Source organism: Schistocerca piceifrons, chromosome 9 (assembly GCF_021461385.2).
Source record: "Schistocerca piceifrons isolate TAMUIC-IGC-003096 chromosome 9, iqSchPice1.1, whole genome shotgun sequence".
NCBI lineage: Eukaryota > Metazoa > Arthropoda > Insecta > Orthoptera > Acrididae > Schistocerca > Schistocerca piceifrons.
In genome coordinates, this window is record NC_060146.1 from 78,295,652 (window position 1) to 78,307,902 (window position 12,251).

The window sequence follows — 12,251 nt, forward strand, 5'->3', positions numbered from 1 at the left end:
TAATCTCCTTCCCCATCATGTTCTTGGGTGTCAAACACCGGTACGTGTAGAGATTCTGCATGTACTTGTTGAAGGCCTGCGATTAAACAGCTGCCTTGTACTTCATCCACACTGTGTAAGTTCTCAGAGTACAGATGAGATACGACTGATCGGTAATGTACAAATCTCACATAGTCTAGTGACAACACGAGTAAATGCTCTTCAGTCTTTTGTTCTGCAGTTAGGAACTCTCCTACAGTATTCTCTATATATAGCAGCAGCGTTTCCATTACTAAATACGTACACAAATAGCACATCGGCGTACTCAGCATTTGTGTATACATGCGGCACGATTAAAGAATACAATAGAGTAGTTCAAAATATCATAATGGAAATCACTGATGAAAAATGCTGTTATGTGAACTTAATCACAACTTCACAACTTGAACTTGTAGGCAAAAATGACAGTCTTTTTAAGAATAAGAATCTAAAGGTTCGTTCGTGCAAAATCGTAAACCTTCGAAAGTTTATCACCATTTGCTTTGAAGGCATGTGTTTTTATATTACTAGAATATATGAATGTGTATGTAATATATGAATATATATGTAATAACTGTAGGGGAAGTAAATATAAAACAGTAAATTTTCGTTTGTTCAGAACCTTAAATCTTTGAATCTTCTTCACTGGTTCCTTCTAAATTACGACACGACGTTCCATTCAAATACGGGTGTGTTTTTACGTACCATTTTTTTAGTATATGTGATATACAAATAAATATGTGATATATATTACCAAAACCTCTAAATGTTCTTGACCGAAGCACTTTATATTTTTACAGAATACTCTATTGATATATACACACATCAAAAAAAAAGTTTTGCATTACTCCGGTTCCCAGAACTCTTGAAGATGGACGTTGACTGTTGATATTGTATCACCAACACAATCCCTTTGACTGTTCAGAAATGTCACTAAACAACCATGCATGAGCAGCGCCTATTAGACGGAGGGGGTCCGACAGCCGATCAGTTCGTCATTCCACCAGGAAGGAGGTACAACGCTCGTGTTGTTTGTGGTTCAACCATGCCTAGACGGTCAATACCGCGGTTCGATCGCGCCCGCATGACAGGAAGGGCTCTCAACAAGGGAAGTGTCCAGGCGTATCGGAGTGAACCAAAGCGATGTTGTTCGGACATGGAGGAGATACAGAGAGACAGGAACTGTCGATGACATGCCTCGCTCTGGCCGCCCAAGGGCTACTACAGCAGTGGATGATCGCTACCTACGGATTATGGCGCGGAGGAACCCTGACCACCATGTTGAATATTGTTTTTCATGCAGCCATAGGCCACCGTAATACGACTCAAACTGTGCGCAATAGGCTGCACGATGCGCAACTTTACTCCCGACGTCCATGGCGAGATCGATCTTTGCAACACCCTGCAACGCGGTACAGATGGATCCTACAACATGCCGAATGGACCGCTCAGAATTGGCATCACCTTCTTTTCAGCGATGAATGTCGCATATGCCTTCAACCAGAAAATTGTCGGAGCCGTGTTTGGAGGCAACCCAGTCAGGCTGAAAGCCTTAGACACATTGCCCCGTGAGTGCGGCATGGTGGAGGTTCCCTGCTGTTTTGGGTTGGCATTATGTTGGGCTGACGTACGCCGCTGGTGGTCACGGAAGGCGCTGTAACGGCCGTACGATACGTGAATGCCATCCTCCAACCGATAGTGCAATCATATTTGGCACCATATTGAAGAGGCAGTCCTCTTCATGGACGACAATTCGCACCCCCATCGAGTATATCTTGTGAATCACTTCCTTCAGAATAATCGCTCGACTACAGCGGCCAGCATGTCCTCGAGACATGAACCTTATCGAACATGCCTGGAATACATTAAAAAGGGCTGTTTGTGGACGACATGACCCACCAACCACTCTGAGATATCTACGCCGAATCGCCATTGACGAGTTGGGACAATCTGGACCAACAGTGTGGATAGTATGCCACGACGAATACAGGCATGCATCAATGCAAGAGGCCGTGCTACTGGGTAGTAGAGGTACTGGTGTGTACAGCAATCTCGACCACCACCTCTGAAGGTCTCGCTGTATGGTGGCACAACATGCAATGTGTGGTTTTCATGAGCTGTAAAAAGGGTGGAAATGATGTTTATGTTGATCTCTATTCCAGTTTTCTGTACAGGTTCCGGAACTCTCGGAACCGAGGTGATGCAAGACATTTTTTTACTGAATCATTGTTAGTAAACAGAAAGTGTTAATAACGGCTTCTCTGAATAACAATGAACAACGTTTAAGGTCTGATAGAAGGGAATGAAGTTGGACAGAGATGTGGGAGGAAATGGAGACAGAAGGCAGAACGGAGAGGATGGACAGAGTGAGGGCGCAGGAGGAGGGGGGTATGAGAAGTTGGACATAGAGGAGGTGGTGACGGACAGAGAGAGAAGGAGGGCTGGGGGTGGGGGAGGGGGTGGGCGGGGGGACAGGAAGAGATGAAAAGGAAGGAGCGAGAAGAATATGGACCGGGAAACGAGAGAGGGTGTGGCAGACAAGGAGAGTGTACTGGAGGAGGGGTTGGACAAAGAGTGGGGGAGGTGTAGCTGGACAGAGACAGGGAGAGAGAAGGAGACTATGACATATACCCAGTTCTCATTCACGTTAGGAGTGTGTGCTTTCTCTTTTCTTTCACTTCCATTTAATCACAATGAGCCGCAGCAATTCGTAGTCGGGAACAGCTAGTCTATAAATAAATTCGACACACGAAATAGATACTCATCTCTGTGACCACTGTAAGTGTTACTATCAAAAACTGGAGGCGCGTTGCATAGAATGTACTTGAGCCGTGGTCGGCTCGCGCTGATGCCATTTTTCTTTTTTGTCATTTTGTCACCATCAGTCACTACCTGAACGACTTGCTCACTTACCTCCGTCAGTGGCAGCAGCAGCGTTTAACAATACTAGTACTGCTGTACCTTGTTTGGTGTGGCCGCTATATTTCTGTCTCGTGGTGTGTGGTAGGCAGTTGATCGGTTGCGACAGAGCAGCGAGGAAGTCTCCGCGGCGTGAGGTTAGGCTGGGGCCGTCCGAGTTGTGTGGCACTAGCTGCGAGAGCTGCGAAGTTCGTCGCCCACCGAACCTGCTTACTGGAGTTGAGTAATCAGCGAACCTGTTATGGAGCCTTAACTGCTCTGACATCTCTTCGTTGATTGCTGGTTGTTGCTTCCTCGGCTGTCCCTGCAAGCAGCAACGTGATGGTGTGCTGGAATCGGGAAAATTTTGCAGCCATCTTTCTGTATGGTGTTTAACTTTGAAATGATTATAATTTATTAGTGAAGTGCACCAGCGGTATCTTCTGCCCTGTGGCCGTTAACGTTCCGGTTACCTGCCCTGGTCGTTAGCGTAGTTTTTCTGCAGTGTGTTTTCCTCGCCGTGTTGATGCTGTCCGGCATGGTGTGTAGTTCGAAAGCTTGATGTTGTTCTCCCTTTTTCTTTGAGTGGTTCTTGTGCCTTGACTGTGTTTAGACGCCAATTATTAAGACGTAGTCCTGCTGCGATCTTCGTCCTCGCTGATATTTTTGGTTGTCGTCCTGCTGGTCGTGTGGAAGGGAATTGATTAGGTTGTTGGTTGGTTCTTCAGCCGTCCCTAGGTCGTGCTGCCACCCGGTTATTTAGTGTTAGGCTTGGCTGCCTGTCTCACCTAAAATGCTGTTAGAGTTTCCTCCCCAGGCCGACCGTTGGAACACTTTTGAGCCCCACTGTTCTGTTGCTTGTGATTTTGATTTTCTTTTGTCGCAAGTACTGTGCCAGGCCTTCAGCCATGTTTTGTCTGTCCAATGTTCAGTATATGGCCTTCAGCCGAACTTTATGTGAAGTATTTTAAGATTAGGCCTTCAGTCGTGTTTTGTTTAAAATTCTTGTTTGCTCTGTATTTAGGCCTTCAGCCGCGTTTGTTTAGAATCTGTGGCTTTCAGCCATAATGTGTAAATTCCTATCTTAAGGTTTGTCTTTAATTATTTTGAATAATTGTTTGGGGCTTTCAGCTGTGAAGATATTTCAAATTTTTTTAAAATGGTTTTCTGTTGTACTGTGTAAATGCTTGTTTTTTAAGGTTCCCCTTTATTATGTTGAAATGTTATTGGTGTTTTCAGCCTAGGAATTAACTTAAATTTTCCTTAATGTGGCTTTTAGCCGAAAATGGTAAACGCTTGCCTTTAAAGAATTTCCTTTGCTGATCTGAAATATTATTTGAGCCTTTAGCTGAGAAGATATTTTAATTTTACTTAAGTAACGCCTTCAGCCGTTTGTGTAAATTCTTGTGCCTTAATAGGAATTATTTAAGGATATTTTAATTTTACTTAAGTAAGGCCTTCAGCCGTTTCTCTAAATCCTTGTGTTTTTAACTTTATTATTGAGAAGTTACTTGGGCTCTCACCCATGAATTGATCCTTGTTGTTCTAAAGAGGAAACTGTGCATTGGTTTAGTAACTGATTTTGGCCCCTTTCCACAACCTGATGCGCTCTGTCCTGCGAAACCAGATTTCAGTATTATTCCAATTAGTCAGCAATACCATCCTCTAAAATATCAGTTCATCATCAGTTATCTGCTATATTAGCAGGTCTTTTGCCCCTCCATTTTCTGCGATCCATTGCTTCCTTCTTAAGGCTGCTGTATGTTGTACCGTCCATCATGTCATCCAGTATCTGGAATCTCTTCCTTCCTCGCTTCCTTTTCCCTTCTACATAACCTTCTAAAACTGTTTGTATCAGTCCGTCATTCTTTCTTAATATATGCCCAATCCAGTTTCTTTTTCTTCTCTTTATCACATCTAGTAACAGTCTTTTCTCTCCCACTCTTCTCAGTACCTCTTCATTTTTTACTCTGTCCATCCAACTTATTCTTTCCATCTTCCGCCATGTCCAGATCTCAAAAGCCTCCAGCCTTTATCTGTCTTTTTTCCTCATAGTCCACGTTTCAGCGCCATATAGAAGGACACTCCATACAAGACATTTTATGAGTCTCTTTCTGAGTTCTCTGTCCAGACCGCTGCAGAAAATTCTCCTTTTCTAATAAAACGCCTCTTTTGCCATTGCTATCCTTGTTTTAATATCTGTGGTTCACTTCCAGTCGGTGTCTATCCTGGTTCCAAGATACTTAAAATTTTGCACCTGTTCTAGTATTTGTCCATTCAGTATAATTTTTATTTCCTTATTTCCTCCTAGTGCCAATACTTTTGTTTTATTTGTGTTCATTGTCATTCCATATTTTTTTCCGTTAGTTGCAATGGTGTCCACCAAATCCTGTAATTCTTTTTCCCCTAGGACCATGGACCATGTCATCAGCAAATCTCAAACACCCTACTCTTCTTCCTACAATTTCTACTCCTTTGTCATCTAATGAGCATTGGTCAATCATATTTTCCAAGTAGAGGTTGAATCAGCCTCATTTCACATGTAGCCAAAGTGATGTTAAGAATAATGAATAAAAGATTTGAAAAAGTAATCGAGGAGAATCTTGGCGAGGAGCAGTTTGGCTTTAGACGGAATACGGGCACCAGATATGCAATAGGGCTCCTACGAATCTTGGGAGAAAGGTTTATTGAAAAAGGAAGAGACCTATATATGTGCTTCATCGATCTAGAAAAGGCATTTGACAATGTGGTTTGGGACAAGCTGGCGACTATAATGAGGGAAAAGAGAGTGGACTGGAAAACCAGAAGACTTATAAACTCATTATATCTTAATCAAAAAGTTTCAGTTGAAGTGAGAGGAGAAAGTACAAACTGGATCAGACTAGGAAAAGGAGTAAGACAAGGATGCTGTTTATCACCTACTCTTTTCAACCTCTACTTGGAAAATATCATTTATCCTGAAAAAGCTTGTACTCGAGTAGCTGTAATAGGGCTTTTTGCTCCTACTTATAGGAAGTAGGCCAGGAATGGCGCTACGCGCTATGCGCGCTGATTCGGCTGCGCTGTGCGCGCGCAACGAGGCTTCCCATCCGCAAACTCACAGCCCGCGGTGACGTCAGGTCAGAAATTCTGACGTCCGTAATTAACTGCCCCGCGCAGCGGCTGAACTTGTTCCTGTACCGTCCTGCCAACTGCCGCAATTCCTGCACGGACTTCGGTCAATATTTAGCGACTCGCCAGCGACCAGCCGTTCGAGACGGTGAAAAAAAAACTCCAAGGATCGTCATTCATGGACCTTGCCTCATTAAAATGTTTTAATTTTTTAATTTGGCTTGGGTTTATTGAACCATACTCCCAACAGCTTGGTACAAATATAACGTTCTGTACAGAGAGAAATCATAACATGAGTATCTGATTTTATCCATATTTTGCAGCTACAAACGTGTAGAAAACCAGAATCTATTTTAAATGAACGGAAAAATTTCGCAAGCCCCAGTTATTTCATCAATTTTAAAGACCCATTCCAAAGTTATTCCCAGCACATGTCAATTGTTTAATAGTTTGATCTCTGGGGCTACGTATAAATTCATCTTTGATCACACCATGTACAACATCTGTGAAGTGTTTACAAACTTGTGTATGCAAGTAAGCTTCTTGAGTAATGTGATATGTATGAACAGGATGGAGAAAAGAATGTATCATGGTGCTAAAAAGTTAAAAACGCTTTTCTCGGATTACGTGGCGAGTTTACAATGTTCATTTTCTCCATTGTTTCGCACATATTTTCCGCGTCTGACTTTACGAAATTCGTAACCTCACATCAAATCTTTTCATGACAGGAATATGCATTTCACCTAATACCAGAGAGAGAAAAATCGTGTTTTAATACTAATCACAGATGATGATGGACCCACACCGTCCGAAATGCATCCTATATTAAAAAGAAAAAGTGGCTGAAGGCGTTTTTTAATTCATACTTCCAGTATTTTTTGATTTATATTTCCAATATGAATAGTCTGAACAACGATTTATGATTAGATACAGGATCTAGGAGACAGAATCCAATACATGTATGTAATTCTTCTTGTTGTAGTTGTGGTCTTCAGTCCTGAGACTGGTTTGATGCACCTCTCCATGCTATTCTATCCTGTGGAAGCTTCTTCATCTCCCAGTACCTACTGCAATCTACATCCTTCTGAATCTGCTTAGTGTATTCGTCTCTTGGTCTCCCTCTACGATTTTTACCCTCCACGCTAACTTCCAATGCTAAATTTGTGATCCCTTGATGCCTCAAAACATGTCCTACCAAACCGTCCCTTCTTTTTGTCAAGTTGTGCCACAAACTCCTCTTCTCCCCAATTCTATTCAATACCTCCTCATTAGTTATGTGATCTACCCATCTAATCTTCAGCATTCTTCTGTAGCACCACATTTCGAAAGCTTCTATTCTCTTCTTGTCTAAACCATTTATTGTCCACGTTTCACTTCCATACATGGCTACACTCCATACAAATACTTTCAGAAACGACTTCCTGACATTTACATCTATACTCGATATTAACGAATTTCTCTTCTTCAGAAACGCTTTCCTTGCCGTTGCCAGTCTACATTTTATATCCTCTCTACTTCGACCATCATCAGTTATTATGCTCCCCAAATAGCAAAACTCCTTTACTACTTTAAGTGTCTCATTTCCTAACCTAATTCCCTCAGCATCACCCGAATTAATTCGACTACATTCCATTATCCTTGGTTTGCTTTTGTTGATGTACATCTTATACCCTCCTATCAAGACACTGTCCATTCCGTTCAACTGCTCTTCCAAGTCCTTTGCTGCCTCCGACAGAATTACAATGTCATCGGCGAACCTCAAGGTTTTTATTTCTTCTCCATGGATTTTAATACCTACTCCGAACTTTTCTTTTGTTTCTTTTATCGCTTGCTCAATATACAGATTGAATAACATCGGGGAGAGGCTACAACCCTGTCTCACTCCCTTCCCAACCACTGCTTCCCTTTCATACCCCTCGACTCTTATAACTGCCATCTGCTTTCTGTACAAATTGTAAATAGACTTTCGCTCCCTGTATTTTACCCCTGCCACCTTCAGAATTTGAAAGAGAGTATTCCAATCAACATCGTCAAGAGCTTTCTCCAAGTCTACAAATGCTAGAAACGTAGGTTTGTCTTTCCTTAATCTTTCTTCTAAGATCAGTCGTAGGGTTAGTATAGCCTGACGTGTTCCAACATTTCTACGGAATCCAAACTGATCTTCCCCGAGGTCGGCTTCTTTCAGTTTTTCCATTTGTCTGTAAAGAATTCACATTAGTATTTTGCAGCTGTGGCTTATTAAACTGATAGTTCGGTAATTTTCACATCTGTGAACACCTGCTTTCTTTGGAATTGGAATTATTATATTCTTCTTGAAGTCTGAGGGTATTTCGCCTGTCTCATACATCTTGCTCGCCAGATGGTAGAGGTTTATCAGGACTGGCTCTCCCAAGGCTGTCAGTAGTTGTTTCGACTCAGGTCTTTCAGTGCTCTGTCAAACTCTTCACGCAGTATCTTATCTCCCATTTCATCTTCATCTACATCCTCTTCCATTTCCATACTATTGTCCTCAAGTACATCGCCCTTGTATAGACACTCTGTATACTCCTTCCACCTTTCTGCCTTCCCTTCTTTGCTTAGAACTGGGTTTCCATCTGAGCTCTTGATATTCATACAAGTGGTTCTCTTCTCTCCAAAGGTCTCTTTAATTTTCCTGTAGGTAGTATCTATCTTACCCCTAGTGAGATAAGCCTCTACATCGTTACATTTGTCCTCTAGCCATCCCTGCTTAGCCATTTTTCACTTCCTGTCGATCTCATTTTTGAGACGTTTGTATTCCTTTTTGCCTTCTTCATTTACTGCATTTTTATATTTTCTCCTTTCATCAATTAAACTCAATATTTCTTCTGTTACCCAAGGATTTCTATTAGCCCTCGTCTTTTTACCTACTTTATCGTCTGCTGCCTTCACTACTTCATCCCTCAGAGCTACCCATTCTTCTTCTACTGTATTTCTTTCCCCCATTACTGTCAATTGTTCCCTTATGCTCTCCCTGAAACTGTCTACAACCTCTGGTTTAGTTAGTTTATCCAGGTCCCATCTCCTTAAATTAGCACCTTTTTGTAGTTTCTTCAGTTTTAATCTACAGCTCGTAACCAATAGATTGTGGTCAGAGTCCACATCTGCCCCTGGAAATGTCTTACAATTTAAAAACTGGTTCCTAAATCTCTGTCTTACCATTATATAATCTATCTGATACCTTTTAGTATCTCCAGGATTCTTCCATGTATACAACCTTCTTTTATGATTCTTGAACCAAGTGTTAGCTATGATTAAGTTATGCTCTGTGCAAAATTCTACCAGACGGCTTCCTCTTTCATTTCTTCCCCCCAATCCATATTCACCTACTATGTTTCCTTCTCTCCCTTTTCCTACTCTCGAATTCCAGTCACCCATGACTATTAAATTTTCGTCTCCCTTCACTACCTGAATAATTTCTTTTATCTCATCATACATTTTATCAATTTCTTCATCATCTGCAGAGCTAGTTGGCACATAAACTTGAACTACTGTAGTAGGCATGGGCTTTGTGTCTATCTTGGCCACAATAATGCATTCATTATGCTGTCTGTAGTAGCTTACCCGCACTCCTATTTTTTTATTCATTATTAAACCTACTCCTGCATTACCCCTATTTGATTTTGTATTTATAACCCTGTATTCACCTGACCAAAAGTCTTGTTCCCCCTGCCACCGAACTTCACTAATTCCCACTATATCTAACTTTAACCTATCCATTTCCCTTTTTAAATTTTCTAACCTACCTGCCCGATTAAGGGATCTGACATTCCACGCTCCGATCCGTAGAACGCCAGTTCTCTTTGTCCTGATAACGACATCCTTTTGAGTAGTCCCCGCCCGGAGATCCGAATGGGGGACTATTTTACCTCCGGAATATTTTACCCAAGAGGACGCCATCATCATTTAACCATACAGTAAAGCTGCATGCCCTCGGGAAAAATTACGGCCGTAGTTTCCCCTTGCTTTCAGCCGTTCGCAGTACCAGCACAGCAAGGCCGTTTTGGTTAGTGTTACAAGGCCAGATCAGTCAATCATCCAGACTGTTGCCCCTGCAACTACTGAAAAGGCTGCTGCCACTCTTCAGGAACCACACGTTTGTCTGGTCTCTCAACAGATACCCCTCCGTTGTGGTTGCACCTACGGTACGGCCATCTGCATCGCTGAGGCACGCAAGCCTCCCCACCAACGGCAAGGTCCATAGTTCATGGGGGGAGGATGTAATTCTTAAGAGGAAGAAATCGTAGCGGTAAAGGTAGTTTATGGAGTACACCATGCATGTTAGAGGATCAGTAGTGTTTTACATTATTTATAAGTAGGGTTCTTCTCTACCAAAACTACGGTTCGGTAGTTTTTGTACAGTACAAAACTGACGTAGTAAGCGGTATTATTACCTGCAGTATTGATAGCATAGGGAGGGAAAAAAAGCGAAAATGAATGGTATGTTAGTACATGGTGTATTTTATATTTTTACAAAACATAAATTGCATTTTATAAATAATGAAAATTAGTTGATCGCGCAAGTTTTGCTTTTTTATGTAACCAAAGCAATTAATTTAGGTACAAGTACATATAACATGCAAAACATAAAAAATATCTCTAAATATTGTTGTTATTTTGCATTCAACAGAACCTTCTTCATCAGGGTCAATGGCAAGAGTTTCCTGTTATTATTAGTAAGTGCGAAAGTTGTATGATCTTATTGATAAGTGCGAAAGTTGTTTAAGACTATCAGAAACTTGTTTTACATGAGATCGACGAAGTATTTAAGTGATGTTTTATATGTTTTTTATTTTTTTAAGTTCGAGGAAATTGCTTTTTCTAGAGCTATAAGATAAATCTGTGTCTTTTTTATGTTTGATACAACGTCCCTCTTTTTAAGCTACAAATCAACAATTTTCAAATAAAACCAGAATGAAACACTGACAGTTCCAATTTTGCTACAATTACTGTTTATTTTTAAGTAACAGAATGTTTTGTAGCATATCTGACCCATCATATATCGTCACGGAGTTTGTAGACGGTTCACCACTTCCGGTTTCTAGGATAATGTAGTAAGACACTGATCGCATACGCATACAAAGCTATCGAAGTGTGATAAGCAACACAGGCCTCGAACACACCTAAAGTACAGGTAACATGGCTACGATGTTGACTGACCAAGGCTACTAGGAAAACTACCAGTCTAAGCTTCTTCAGTAGGCTGTGGTAGTTTTACAACTCTACTTATGAGTGATCTAGTGGATGACGCAACTTGAGGCCTTTTCGCAGACGACGCTGTTGTCTCTAGGACGGCATAAGAGGTGTCGCTAATGAATGCACACATGGTTCTCTATCCTCTTTCTGTGCATTAAAATCTGTATTGTAATACTGAAACATGGTAGTCTTAGATTTATATCCGCTTAGGTATATATCCAAATCTTAAATTCTGTTTAGTTACAAAGAGAGTATGTTTCAGTCAATCCCCCAAGCTTATTAGCGGTTTTTTAAGCTTCAGTAGTACGGCACTGCAACGGCTCTAAATTTTGTTGGCGTGACATTCGTAGTGGGGCGAGCGACACGGCATAACAACAAGTAGCCGCGTAGTGGCACCGCAGCGTAGCCGTTGCCTGTCGGGGATCTTCTTTCTGCCCCTTGGGTATTATATACAGGGTGGTCCATTGATCGTGACCGGGCCAAATATCTCACGAAATAAGCGACAAACGAAAAAAACTACAAAGAACGAAACTTGTCTTGCTTGAAGGGGGAAACCAGATGGCGCTATGGTTGGCCCCGCTAGATGGCGCTGCCATAGGTCAAACGGATATCAACTGCGTTTTTTAAAATAGCAACCCCCATTTTTTTATTACATATTCGTGTAGTACGTAAGGAAATATGAATGTTTTAGTTGGACCACTTTTTTCGCTTTATGATAGATGGCGCTGTAATAGTCACAAACATATGGCTCACAATTTTAGACGAACAGTTGGTAACAGGTAGGTTTTTTAAATTAAAATACACAGCGTAGGTACGTTTGAACATTTTATTTCGGTTGCTCCAGTGTGATACATGTGCCTTCGTGAACTTATCATTTCTGAGAACGCGTGCTGTTACAGCGTGATTACCTGTAAATACCACATTAATGCAATAAATGCTCAAAATGATGTCCGTCAACCTCAATGCATTTGGCAATACGTGTAACGACATTCCTCTCAACAGCGAGTAGT